Source organism: Artibeus jamaicensis, unplaced genomic scaffold (genome assembly GCF_021234435.1).
Source record: "Artibeus jamaicensis isolate MK-2021 breed Jamaican fruit bat unplaced genomic scaffold, CSHL_Jam_final contig_384, whole genome shotgun sequence".
In the NCBI taxonomy this organism is placed as follows: domain Eukaryota; kingdom Metazoa; phylum Chordata; class Mammalia; order Chiroptera; family Phyllostomidae; genus Artibeus; species Artibeus jamaicensis.
Window position 1 is genome coordinate 15,510,702 of NW_026521810.1, and position 13,725 is coordinate 15,524,426.

Here is a 13,725-nt window from a genome sequence, read left to right on the forward strand (position 1 = left end):
AAGGTCCTGCTCAGAAGACCCCTGGCCAGGTCAGACGTGAGGTTAGGGGAGGCCTCCAGGCTCCTCCTGCCAAGGGATCAACATGCAGGCAGGTCTCCTGGTCTTCTGGTCCTGATCTGAGTGCCCGTGTCATTTTGTAGTTCTCGGGATTTGAATTGTCCTTCAGACTGATCTGGTTGGGAGCCTATCCCTGCCGTCCTCTTACCTACTGAGCAGCATGAGTGGGCGCCACCTCTGGCCCCTTTGTTTATTATGCTCTGTTTGGGGGGCATTGCAGGCCCAGGAGCTCCACCTTGACAGGTTAGCCTGAAAGGTGTTAGGTGAGGGCAGACCACAAGGTGGCAGCAGAGGACTAGCTTGGTTGGAGGCCACTTGCTGGTGGATTTTGGAGGCTGGGGTGGGGGTGGGGGTGGGGGTGGTCCGGAGATGGAGTTTCCTTTGTGCACAGGCAAGTTGGAGAGGAAAGAGTGAGGCAGCGTGTCAGAGGGCTGGGAGATGAGAGCTAACAGATGCAGAAAGATCCCAGAAGGTTGTAGAGGTGGCACTTGAATGGAAAGAATAATAATCATGTATATGAATGTTTACTATAAGCTCGGCAATGTGCTCAACACTTAACATACATTATTTGGCGAGCTTCTTGAAGCAACCTTCTAATTATCCCTTTTCTACTTGTGAGGAAATGGAGCCTCATGTAATTCAGTTACAACTGTGATAGAGCCAAGAATAAAAATCAGGTCTGACTTTAAGCAGAGCTCTGAACCTTTGTTGAACAATCAAATGTCAGGATAAACCAGGGGTTCTCAAGATGTGGTCCTCAGGATCCCCACGTTGACATCCCCTTGTTAGAAATGCAGATTCTCAGGCCCCATCCAGATCTACTGAGTCAGAAACTCTGGGCTGTGGCCCAGCCATCTGTGTTTTCTGAAGCCCTCTGTGGGATTCTGCTGCCAGCTCAGGTTTGGGAACCACTGGGATGGACGAGAGTCCAGTTCGCTTGAACTGGGTTGCAGCTCTGCCTCTGGGCACCGCCCCCCTGCACCATGCAGTCCTCACCCTGACCCTGGACTCCTGAGGTGAGTCCAGCTGGCCCCAAAGGCTAATAAGACATGATTTTAGGGTTCACCTCAATTGCACCCCTGACCTTCCAACATCTCTTTTTCCCCTTCAGCTGTGGGAGGGAGAAAGTCTTTGCAAAACTTGGAGCTTTTCTCTTCATTAACATGACAAACAGGGTACCTTTATCAAGGGCAGCCGAGTGAGACCAGCCTGGAATTTAGAATCTCCTTATAAATAAAGTCTCTGCTTTAAGCATTAATGAAAGACATGGGATCTTTATGGCGCCATTCATTTCTGGTCTTTCCAATTCAGTAGCTGGAGAGTGTCTTCTATCTTCACCCTTGCCACTAATTATGGAATTCTGCCCTGATTTGCAGTAGTTTAGGTTCTTAGTAAAATCATTATTCATCCAAAAATAGTATATAACATATGACTGCAGGAAAAGATTCCAAATTGTTAATATTTGAATTTCTAGGTAAACTTTTCTAGCTGCTTTTATGTTGTTTATTTGTGTCTTTAATATTTCTTTAACTTCTAAGTGTGTATAACTTTTTCAGTACAGGAAAAAATTAAATACTGTTTTATAAACAAGTCTTTTAATCTGGGGGTGAACCCAGTGGGATGCAAGCTATGAGCCTGAAATCCCTGATGGGGGTCACCTGAGTGGGGAAGAACCATTTGAGGTTCCCATAGAGCCATTAAAAAATCTTATTTATTTTCACTTCATCTGAAATTTGTTATCATTTCCACAGGAAGCAGGAGCCTGTTTTGCTGAGGCTACAGAAGGATGGAAGGACGGAAGGACAGAAAGACCTGTAGGAGCACCAACTGTTTCCCTGGAGTTTGAACTAAACTACCTTCCACTTACTGCTGTATGAGCCAGCAGTTGAGAGGCTCATTCTACCTTTTTTTTAATATTCGTTAGTCAGATTCCAGATGATAACCCTCTGCATTAATTAATGCCTTGATGTCAGATTGTGAGACATATCAGTATACCGATTAAGCTCTACTTGTTTATGATTGTTTATCCAGACAAGTATGCAAATCCTCTCTCCAGGCTATGCTCCAGGCACCCAGTGGGTTGGCTGTCTGGTGCTGCAGAACTAAAGCTGTAGGATCTGGATGTGACCAGCTCTCAGAAAGCGGGCTTCTGGACGCGTTGGGCACCCCTGGGGAGATAAAGGTTCCTTAAGGATGACTCCTCATTATAAAGGACCCTACCTCTGAGTGTTACAGGGTGTATCCAAGATGAAGGCCTCAAATAGGGATTTGGAATGGGGTCCAGGACTCAAGGTGTCCGGGAAATATTAGAAAGACATACAGGATGTCCTTCCCCCCACCCCACAGGTGTGAGCTGGGGAAGAGACAAATGAAATGGAGCAGGGCCTTCCAGAGCTGTATTGTACAGCAACAGCTTTGCAGCTAATCTCTGGCATGGTCATTTAATATATCTACAACCTTTAACTGGCTGCATAGATATGTTAAATAGCTGTGGCCATACTTTGAGCCAAGGGGATGGAAATGACTTCCACCCAAGATGTAACTGGGAGGCAACTCCCCCTGGTTACAAGGCCTGCATGAGAGTTTGGAGATTATTGGCTCCATGACATGGGGCCATGCCTGCCCAGACTCACTATGGCAGCCCTGTAAAGCTGGAAGGATATGGGAGTGCCAGCAAGTGTAGCCAATGGTGGGAGGAGTTGGAAATGGGGCTGCAGAGGAGGATTGGCGTGGGGATTTAAATTCAGACTCTGCAGCCATTGAGGAGAGGACCACGCGGCTGTGGCAGGGCAGAGAGTGCCACTCAGCTTTGCCAGAGTGGGGACCCCCTCTCTGCAGCTTAGGTGAAGAGGAAACCATGCATTTTGGCCAGAGTGGGGACCCCGTGCAGCTCTGGTAGAAGAGGCCCACAAGGCTTTGGGGTGCTCCCTTTGGCCGAGTGGCCTGGGAAGCAGGAGAGACTTTGCCTGGAGGAAGGGTGAAAGAACTCTTTGCCAGTGTCCATGAGAAGGTGCCACGTGGCTTTGGATTAATTGGAGATTCTGCCTGGGCAGCGACACAGATGACGGTGCCAGTGGCCTGGAACATAGACATGTGCTCTTTTCCTGAGATATGGTACCCTGAATTAGGGCGGGGGGAGAAGGAAGTGGATAGGGCATCTGTGGATATCCTAAAGGACTTTGATATTTTATTTTTTTATTATTTTTTAAAATTTTTATTTATCTTTAGAAGGGAAGGGAAAGAGAGAGGGAGAGAAATATCAACGTATGGTTGCTTCTCGTGTGTCCCCTGCTGGGAACTGGCCTGCAACCCAGGCACGTGCCCTGACTGGGAATCAAACTGCTATCCTTTGGTTTGCAGGCCCGCGCTCAATCCACTGAGCTATACCAGCCAGGGCTAGGACTTTGATATTTTAATGAAGATGTTAGGCCACTACTTTAAGTCTGTGTAGCACTAAATAAACATTTCCTTTTCTTTTCACAAATCTCTGGCATTGAGAGCCGTCTTTCCCGTCTGACCGCAGACATAACAAAACTGGTAGGGAGTCCTTTCGGTAATAGTATATCGTACCCCCTTGGCCCTGTGTGTGCCCTGTGTTCTGTGACAGTTTTTGGTGTCCCTGGATGGGACCATAATTGCTCCCCCGTCTGTTCTGTAACATGAGGTCTGATGTTGAGAAGCCAATGCCTGGGCTTTGCCTGAAGGCCAGCTGGTTCCTGGGTCCCATCAGCTCTTAGGGGAGCCCCTGGGGACAGAGGGCCACAGCAGTAGTGGGTATAGCACGTGCGGGCGGACCCCCATGAGCTGGCCCACGGATGGACCCCCAGTCCCCACTGGAAGGAAAAGGGGCTCCTCAGGGTCTGGGAGAACTGAGCGGGAATACTAAGCCCTCTTCTACAGGACTACAGGGACCCAAGCCTGAAAGATGTGTAGGATTGAATTCTATCTCATTTTTCAAAAATATTTTATTTATTTATTTTAGAGGGAGGGGAGGGGAGGGAGGGGGAGAGACATCACTGGGAGAAACATCAGTCAGTTGCTTTTTGCACTCCCCCGCACTGGGGACATGGCCTGCAACCAAGGCATGTGCCCTGACTGACCGGGAATTGAACCAGTGACCTCTTGCTCTGTGGAACAACGCCCAACCCTCTGAGCCACACCAGTCAGGGCTGAACTCCATCTCATTTCCACGTCTGGCTCTTGCTTGTCTGCCTATGAGAATGAAAGCTTCCTGAGTGCCAACCCATTCCTTGAAAGACCAACTTTGAGATGCCACCTTCAACATGTAGAACACAGTAGATGCTTGATAAACAGGCACCGAGGGAATATGTGAAGGCTGTCATAAAGTCTAGGTTTATGGCATTTACTGGTACTTTGTTAAGCTATGCCATTTGTCTGATAATTCAAGCATTTTTTCTTCTTTTCATCAACACTGTATAAGAACTCCAGGAACCAAAGTACCAGTAGGAAACATGAAAAATGATGCTGACAAGAGGTTTTTGATACCCAAACTTATGGATTGTTTATATCTAACAATCTTAAGAGAGTGGTTCAAACTTGCTTATTTCATGAGAAATGGAGCTACTTCTTCTGCTGATACCCGAGGCAGAGGGCAGACTACGAATGAGATAACAGCGGGACGCTCGGGTCCAGGCTGGGGTGGGGGGCTCGGAGCCCGGCCTGTTCAGATCGCCGCCTCCTTCCCTTTCTCCCCAGGGAGTTTCAAAGCCTCTCCCTATAGCACCAGGAGAGTGCTGTTCAACCTTGGCTACACGTTAGAATTACCTGGCAGCTTCCAGAACCCCAGACACCCAAATAACACTCCAGCAGCAGCTGATGCTCTGCCCCCTTGTCTGCCTACCCGCGCCCATTGGGCAGCTGCTCCCAGGAGCACACACAAGATTTTCTGTCCGGTTTTACCCTTGGTTCAGTGCTGCGTTGAGAGGGTAGGGTTTGGAGTCAGAAAGAGCAAGGGTCAAATCCCACCTCTACCACCTCCTAGTTTTATGTCTTTGGGCAAATTACTTTAGCCCTCTGTGAATAAAGTCCACCAGAGGATAAAAGCTCTCAGAGCAGGGGTGGCACCTGTTTTGTTTGTCCCTGTAACTGATGTGGGCACACAGCTGATACTCGGTCAACATTAGTCGAATTAATGAATAAAATCTACCTCCCAGAATAACTACAAGAGTCTAGATTTGTAAGATTCCCCACCACGGTGCATGCAGCAGTGATTGGAAAATGCTAAGTGCTCTCAGCAGCATCAGGCCCTCCCCTGCCTGAGGTTCTCACGTGCCTATCCCCTTCACGCTGGGGTCAGTCGGCTCCCGGAGTCCAGACTTTGGATGAAAGGCAGGCCAGGGAAGGAAGGAAGCGTGGAATCCGGTCACGCTCCAAGACTGAGCACGAACGAGGAGGAGGGATAGGGAAGCCATCTGGGGAGCTCATCTCTGGAGCACAGAAAGCAGAGCCCGTTCATTTGCTTGTTTGTGTCTACCAGTCTTATCACGTCTCTGTGGCCTGGCCCAGTGCCTGGGGCTGGTGCCTCGCTGCCAGGGCACTTGGGGCCCTTGTGGCCTCCCGTGTGCGAAGGTGAAGTTCTCATCACCTTCTGTTGCCCCCCACTCTACCCAACACACTTGTTGGGAGCAGATACTCTGCTTTACTTGCCATTATAACTTCAGTCCCTAACATCCAGTAGGTGTTAAATTAGTTGTCTAAGTTAAATCCTTGCAAATGCTCTACAAGAATGCTTATTATAGAAAGTGGAGAGCTAACCACTTACTGGCTATGTAAGACTTGGTTGTTTGTTTCCCTACCATAGGCTTGTGATATAAGTTAGACCAGTCTGTGTATGTCGAGTTTGATTAAGAGTAAAACACCTTCAGCCCTGGTCAGGTAGCTCAGTCAGTTAGAGTGCTGTCCTGATACACTGAGGCTGTGGGTTCGATCCCTGGTCAGGGCACGTGCAAGAATCAATGAATGAATAGAAGTGGAACAACAAATCAACATCTCTTTCTCTCTCTCTAAAAATCAATTAAAAAATAGTAAACAGCCTTCAGAAATTGCCACTTATGTAGGGAAGTCCACAGCACTGCTCATAGTTTGAAGTGAAGTATAATATACACAAAGCACCTTTTCTATTTAAGTGGAAAGGTGGTAACCATTCACATCCCTCCTGCAGTGGATTTTAGTGGGGAAATTTCTCCCCACTCCTGTCTTCCCTTCCGTAAAGGTAGGTTGACTACAACTCTGGGTCTCTCTCTGCTCCCGTTCTCACTTCAGCCCTGGGGAGGTCGAGTGTGTATTCACGTGTTGGGAAGAGTAAGCGGGCAGGAGAGGCTCAGTCCTTTGCAGCCTGCTGGTGCTTCCTGCCTGCAGGTGTCCCGTGGAGAGTGCGCTCCACGGCCCCTCCATTCCGTGGGCTGTGCGGGGAGCTCTCCTGTGCAGGGGACCTGCCGTGGCCTGTGTGCCGCCGTGCTCGTGCCAGCAAGAGAGAACGTCGTTACCTGGGGCGTAGTTAGAGGGCTGTCGGTCACCACCTTTACTTCTTGTTATCTTGTTTCCCAGCGTGTTCAAAGCCCAGGTGAATACTAGCGCTCTGGATTGGAAATAGCTCTCAGAGAACCGGACGACAGACACTCTGTGACATTTGGCTACATTTTGTGTGCACTTCTAGATAGGAATTTTGCTTCCCTTCTAACAAGGCCTAGAACTTCTTTCTGTACACGGAGGACTCAACGACAAGCCCTGCGCTGCCATCCTTCAGTGGAAGGCAAAGAGCAGGGCGGAAGGCAACACACCCCATTTCTGGAGCACCTGCTGGTCAGCAGCTGCCCCGGGGCCTGTCGGCTGCTGAGGAGCAGCACTACTGAAACTGCCGCAAACCTGTCTGGGCAGAGAGGGAGGGGCATGCAGACTCTGCAGGTGGGTGCAAGGCCCGACAAATGGACAAAGGAATTGGGGAGTGAGTAAGAGAAATCTAGGAAAGAATGAGGATAAAATGGGTTACAAAATGAAGAGAGATTAGGAAGGGGAAGTGAAATTCGGGCACACTGGAGGCGGTTGTTACTAGCAGTTCTCACGAGACTTTTTAAAAAATTTATCTTTAGAGGGAAAGGGAAGGAGAGAGAGAAACGTCAATGTATGGTTGCCTCTAGTGCGTCCCCCGCTGGGAACTGGCCTGCAGCCCAGGCATGTGCCCGGACTAGGAACTGAACCTTGATCCTCTGGTTCTCAGGGCTGAGCTCAATCCACCGAGCTACACCAGCCAGGGCCTCACAAAACTTTCTGAAGCAAAAGTGGCCTTTCCACCTTGTACCACTTGGTGTTTCAAGAGTCTTAATTAAAGATAATTCACTTTGCTTGTAAAAAAGAAGAGTCTTAGGGTCAATGAGTTTGTTCCGCAGCAAGCTACCCGATACAAGAGAGATTGAGAAATTGACACAGTTTTTGCTCAGTGAGAACAATGATATTTTTAAAAAAATTTTTCTCAGTAGAGCTATGAATTGTTGGTGTGGCCAGCAAGCATCTTAGCAAAACCTTCCAGGTATCAAAAATGCAGAAAACCAGTCAGGGAGTACGGGTCCACACGCCACCTTCCCATCCCAGTCTCATGTCTTTCCTGGCTGCATTCGGGGGCTGCCTGAGCATCCTCTGGGGCACAGGGCAAATGGCAAGAATAAGCGCCTCAAGTAGGAGACTGGCAATCCTTGGAGACCACTGCCCCCTGGGGCCATCTCTGCTGATACTTCAGACACATCCTCTTGTGAAGGGAGCAAGGTAGGAATGCAACTTTTGCCAGACTCAGAAGAAAAAGAAAACTCGTATAAGGCAAAGGCATTTGCTCACCTTCTAAGAATTAGACCTGGTCCCTTAGTGGCCAGCCTCCAAATAGAGGCAGGAAAGCCAGAGGCCAGAGGTGGTGACAGGATGGATGGTGTGTGTGTGTGCCTGTGACCATTTACTTCAGTTAATCAATACAACACAACAGAGGGGAAATTCGGTTAATAGAATAATTTAAGTTTCTGAAGGGTAATCAGTTAGTGTTTATTGAACATTTGCTACCTTTGACGCCCCAAGTGATGGGTCGTGAAAAAGATTTCCATCTTTACTCCTACTGTTTAAATAATTTTTGAAATGCCAGAGCCAACTTTTCTGCCTAATTGAGTCTAAATTAGATCATAAAACTGAATCTGATGACTGGGCTCCCTTACGGCCTTGGGTCGCTAATTCTCACTTCTAGTGATCTCTGCTGGCCCAGGGCTGAGGCCTCAGAATGATGGTCAGGCTGCCTGCCACTGGGTTCAGTTCGTTCTTTCATCTGTTTATGCAACAAACATTGCTGAAGATTTTATCAGGTGAGCCAGAACCGTGCTCTGTCCCCTGCCATGGGCAGACCACGAAGCCAGGGCCACTGTGTTTCAAGACTCAGACTAGAAATTGCTTACTTGAGTGACTTCTTGAAAATAACAGCAAGTGTTACTTGCATGATTCCAAAGAGGAGTCCAGAGGAAGTTTTCTGGTTAGTCAGTGCCCTTCAGTTAGGTTACATGAAGTTTTGTTACGTGTACATCTTGATTGCACACACTCCATTTTGCATGTATGAACAGTGATCAAACATTCTTAAGAATCAGGTCACTACTGCTTCACACCTGTCCTTCCTTGCGTGTGCAGCTGCACACAAAGACATGCAAACTGGCTTGTACACAGAAACAAATCTGTGTGAGGGACAGAGCTTTGTGAAGCTCTGCACACTGCCAGTCCTGGGGGAGCGAGCGCAGGGGCAGCTCCTGGCCCGAGGGTTTAGAGGAGGCACCGGAGATGCTAAACCCAGTCTGAGGTTGTGCTGGGCGGTCAGGCGAGGGTCCTGACGTTCACCAAGAGAGCAGCTTGGACTGGCCCTAGTATCAGTGATCAGGGATGCAGATGAGGTGACAGAGTTTAAAAAAGAAAAGGGTGGAGAATGCAACAGGGTGAGCCTGACTGAGTTATCTTCCTCATTGTACAGAGCGTGCCCCTGCGGGAGGCAGCAGGACGTGAAGAGTTCTCACGCTGAGCCAGGAAGCCTTGTCCGCACATCCATCACCTCCCTCTCACACCTGTTGGCAGGACTTAGTGAAATAACATCTATAAAGCACTTTCTAGCTTAGAAGTGTTTTAACAGATGTTAGCTCTTTTCCCTCTGACTTGGAGCCACTTCTGGTCTTGAAGGTGCCACCCAGTGACAGAAAAAGACAGAGACAAATCAAGCACAACATTCCAATGTGCATCCCAGATGCATCAGAGTCGAGAATCTCTTTTCCAATTCTTTCAGAGCCACTTAACTGCCCGGGGAGTGTGAGGAGGGCCCAGGAAGAACTGAGCTCTACATCTCGAATCTTTATGTCTATTGCACGAGGCTGCCGTCCTGGTAGGAGACTGAGCACCTGCTGATGGTGAGCGAAGTGCATAAATACTGATGTGCCGGAATGTTGCCCAGAGGGAGTAAGCTCCACAAGCAGGATATTTACCCCAACAGCACACAGCTCCACAGGGTCTTGCTTCTTGGCTGTTTGTGGCTGGGGAGAGGCAAGGACTGGCCATGAGGTCTGAGTGAGCTGGGGGAGGGACTTTAAGGGTGGAACAAAGGTGGAACGAAGTCCTATAAAGTACTTAGTGTGTGGCAGGCATTCTTTCTTCTGAGTGCTTTTACACATCTTAACCCATTTAACAATCATAAAACTCTATGAGGTAGATACTATTGCTGCTGAGGAAACAGAGGCACAGAGAAGTTAAGCAGCTTCTCTGGTTGCTTAATAAGTGACTGAACCAAAGTTTCCAACGCAGGTGGCAGCCTCCGCATCAGTGCTCAAAACCATGGTGTTGTAGCCTCCATCGTCCTTGGACAAAGAAGTTTGATATGTTTTTGCATTTAATGCCAGAGAACAAGAGGCCTGAATGTGAAAGGCAGAACTAGAAATCTAGTGGAACTAAATATGAAACTACGTCCTTATGTTTTTGGAGTGGGAGATGATTCTTAAATAGGACCCTCAAAACACTGACTCTAAAGAAAAGACTTATAAGCTCAATAATATTAAAAGTAAGAACTTTTGCTTAGCAAAAAAATAATAATAATAGGAAGAAAGTGAAAAGACAAACTATGAGGTGGGAAGATATTTTCATTAATTATTATTGTATAAGACTAGTGCCCAGAATACAAAAATGACTCCTTCACATCAATAATAAAAAGACAAATAATTGAAAAGAATAATCAAAAAAGGATTTCAACAGACTCTGCATAAAAAAAGAAACCTATAATGGCCAATATATATGAGAATGTGGTTACTTTATTAGTCATCAAAGAAATGCAAAATGAAACCACCAAGGAATATCATTGCAACCTCCCTAACAGGCTACAAGTAACTATCCCCTGAAATCCCAAGTGTTGGTGAGACGTGGAGCAGAGGAAATTCGCACTCACTCTGGTAGGATCATCAACTGGTGCGAACACCTTGGGAAGGTACGATCTTTACTCCTTATGACCCCGGGCATCCTTTCCTGGGGACAAACCTAGAGAAGTGTGCACACAAGTACACCAGGAAACAAGTAAACACGCTAAGCAATATTCCTAACAGTTTTGTTTCTAATTGTTCCAATTTGAAAGCGACCTAAGTGTCTATTAACAGAAGAGTGGAGATGATATAAAATAATACATGCGAAGGAACAGTACTAGTGCACAGCACAGACAACGTTGTAACGGATAAGTTGTAACGCATGCGTACAATGGGCACTGTTCAGCAGAGAGAAGGAATAAACAACAGCGACACACAGCGGCGTGCAGAGACATCACAAACACGACGAACGATGACCACAAGAACGGCTTTAGAACGGCATTACTTCTGCCGTGGCCAGGACCACAGGCCCTACCCTGCTCCCCCGTCCTAGTGCTGGGGAGGGGCAAGGGCAGCCTCTGCTCATCTTCAACCATGAAGTGTGTGAAGCACAAGAATTTCCCTGGACCTTCTGTTCAAGGTCATGGCCCTGTGCTGTTCTCTGCAAATTGCACAAACCGAAACATGCTTGAGTGTTAATGGATTATGAAGATGTTCTCAAAAGTAGCATGTTTACATTTAAAAGGCATCTCCTGGAGAAATTGCATAAAACAACACAGGAGGACACTTGGAAATAGACTTGGGAACCAGCTTCCATTCAGGCAGAAATAATAATTCAGGCAGAAATAATAATAATAATAATAATAATAATAATAATAATAATAAATAAATAAATTCAGGCAGCCTCCTTGTGAGGCTGTGTGATCTAAAACCTCTTTTGCAGTCTGTTGCTAACCTCTGAGGTAAGGTTGTCATTTGCACTGTGAGACAAGACCTCTGATCTGGGGATTCAGAAGAAACACTTGTGAATGGTTCTTCCCCGGCAGAGGATGGCTGAGTTTTTGTTGGAGTCAGTGTTCCCTGGGCAGATAATTTCCCAATTGGTCCAATCTGCCCGCAGCCGTGGGAAGGCCGTTAGGATGGAGAGGAGTGCGGAGAGGGCACCGGACCCTCGGTATGTCCTGCATTTCCGATGTTATGAGAGGAGAAGCCCTGGGCTTGGGAGATCCCAGAGGTCACAATTCTGGAGCTGCCCCTGATGCACTGTGAGCCTGAGGCCTCCATTCCATCCTCTGTGCAATGAGAGGTTTCAGTGGAGTGATCCCTGAGGTCCAGCTGAGCTCTGCAGCTGCTCTTTCTCCTTTCTTTTCACATATTTCAGTGAGCACTTTTCAAGCCAATGATATGGATTTTAAAACTTTCAATTCATTTAGCTGCTACCAATTCTCTGCCTGTGGATGGAATATCTGTATCTTTTATTGGCTGAGAATTCTGCAGACATTTGCTGGCTGCCTGATTTGGGGTGGAAAATTCCTGTGTGGCAGTACTTGCTGAATGAATCACCTCACTGCGAATTAGTCGCCTAAACTCAATTTGTTTTCTTGACGTCAGGGTGCGGTCTGCTGAGGGCTGTCCTAGCGGCCAGGGTCCTGGCCGGCCAGTGGAACCGAGGGTTTGTGTGCTGGGGCCCATCTCACTGTGACTTCATTCCTGTGTCAGGGGGACGCAGGCCTGGCTGAGGGAGGCCAAGGGGGCCATGTGCCGTGACAGTCCTCCAATGGCTGCCACAGGCACGGCTGGGCCTTCGCGGAGTTGCTTCTGGAAAACCCAGTGCTGCCTCCTAATTCTTCTCAGCGTAACTCTGCCTGGTCAGGGTCAGCACCCAGGATGGGATTGATTTAACACCTTTGAGGAAGAAAAATGTATACACTATGTTGAACTCAGGTAGTGAACCCAACAGAATCTAGCCCCAAATGTGATAAGCCAGAGTCTTCCAATTGGTTCTGTGAATTCCTGGAACCTTACTAGCTTAGGGCCCTTTCTGCCTTCTAATTCTGTTCTCAGTGCACTCTCTGATTCACCTGGGGTTCATCTCCAATGTTTTCCCTGGTGAATACACCTGCATGGTTACTTGGGGAATCTGGGGTGGGGAACATGACATTTCAGGAGAGGTGTCTGTGGTCACTGGAGTTTACTCTCTCTGAGTCCCCATCTATGCCTCTCCAGGAGGAAATAAACTCCTCTAAAGGTTCATTGACAGCATCGTCTATGCTGTGCACTAGTACTCTTCCTTTGCATGTGTTATTTTATAACATCTCCACATGACTTCACGAAGGATCCAGTTTTATCAATCCTGTTTTGCAAGATGAGGAAACTGAGGCGCAGACCAGCTGGGTGACTTGTCTGAGGTTGCACAGCTGGTAAGCGACAGAGCTGGGATTCAGACCCCAGGAGTCAGTTTCGGCGTCTGTGGTCTTGGCACTGACGCTGCTCTGTCTCCTGTGAAAGCATTTCTTCTGGACAATACAGCAGCGCCCTCCAGGGGAGGTGCTTCGGTGAGTGTGACCCTCTTTACCGCTTTCCATAAATATGCCTATTTCTAAATTTTGATTTAGATAGTCAACACTAGGAGTCCTCAAGATTGGGAATACTGCATTTTATTGACTCTAGGACATCATCGATGGGAAAATGCACCATTCATTATTTCATGCATCATTTAAACTAAGGTACGAGGTCTTAGTGATACAAGAGCGTGACTCATGACTTTATCACAAAGCTTCTCAATTTCTTCAACAGATTTTGAATGTCTAGGCAACTTCTCCTGCCTTCAGTGTCAGTAACAAAATAATACGTGGCTTAATCCACGTGTAGATGTCTTCCTCTCTTAGGTCCCAGAAAGAGCTTGCTTCTTACTTTCTAAGAAAATGTAAAATTGCAGGGGTTTTTTTTTTGGTGTTAAGTATTTGTTTTACTAACATCACATTAACACACCACTGCTGTGTTTTCTCTTTTTTCTAAAAGCACAATAAGCATTTCACTTCAATGCTGAATCATCGTATATTTTGGAAGATCTTTCTTTTTATTATGGAAATGCTGAGACATATAAGAAAGTGAAAAGACTGGAACAATGAACTCCAGTGAACCCATTATCTAACTTCGGTAATTACCGACATTTCAGCACTCAGGTTTGAGGACACTTTAAACTCACTACACAGCAAACACAGTGGGGACAGCTCTCACCATGGTGGGGCTCATGGGTGATGATCCCCAGCAGCAGGGAGAGGGGGAGGCCACCCTT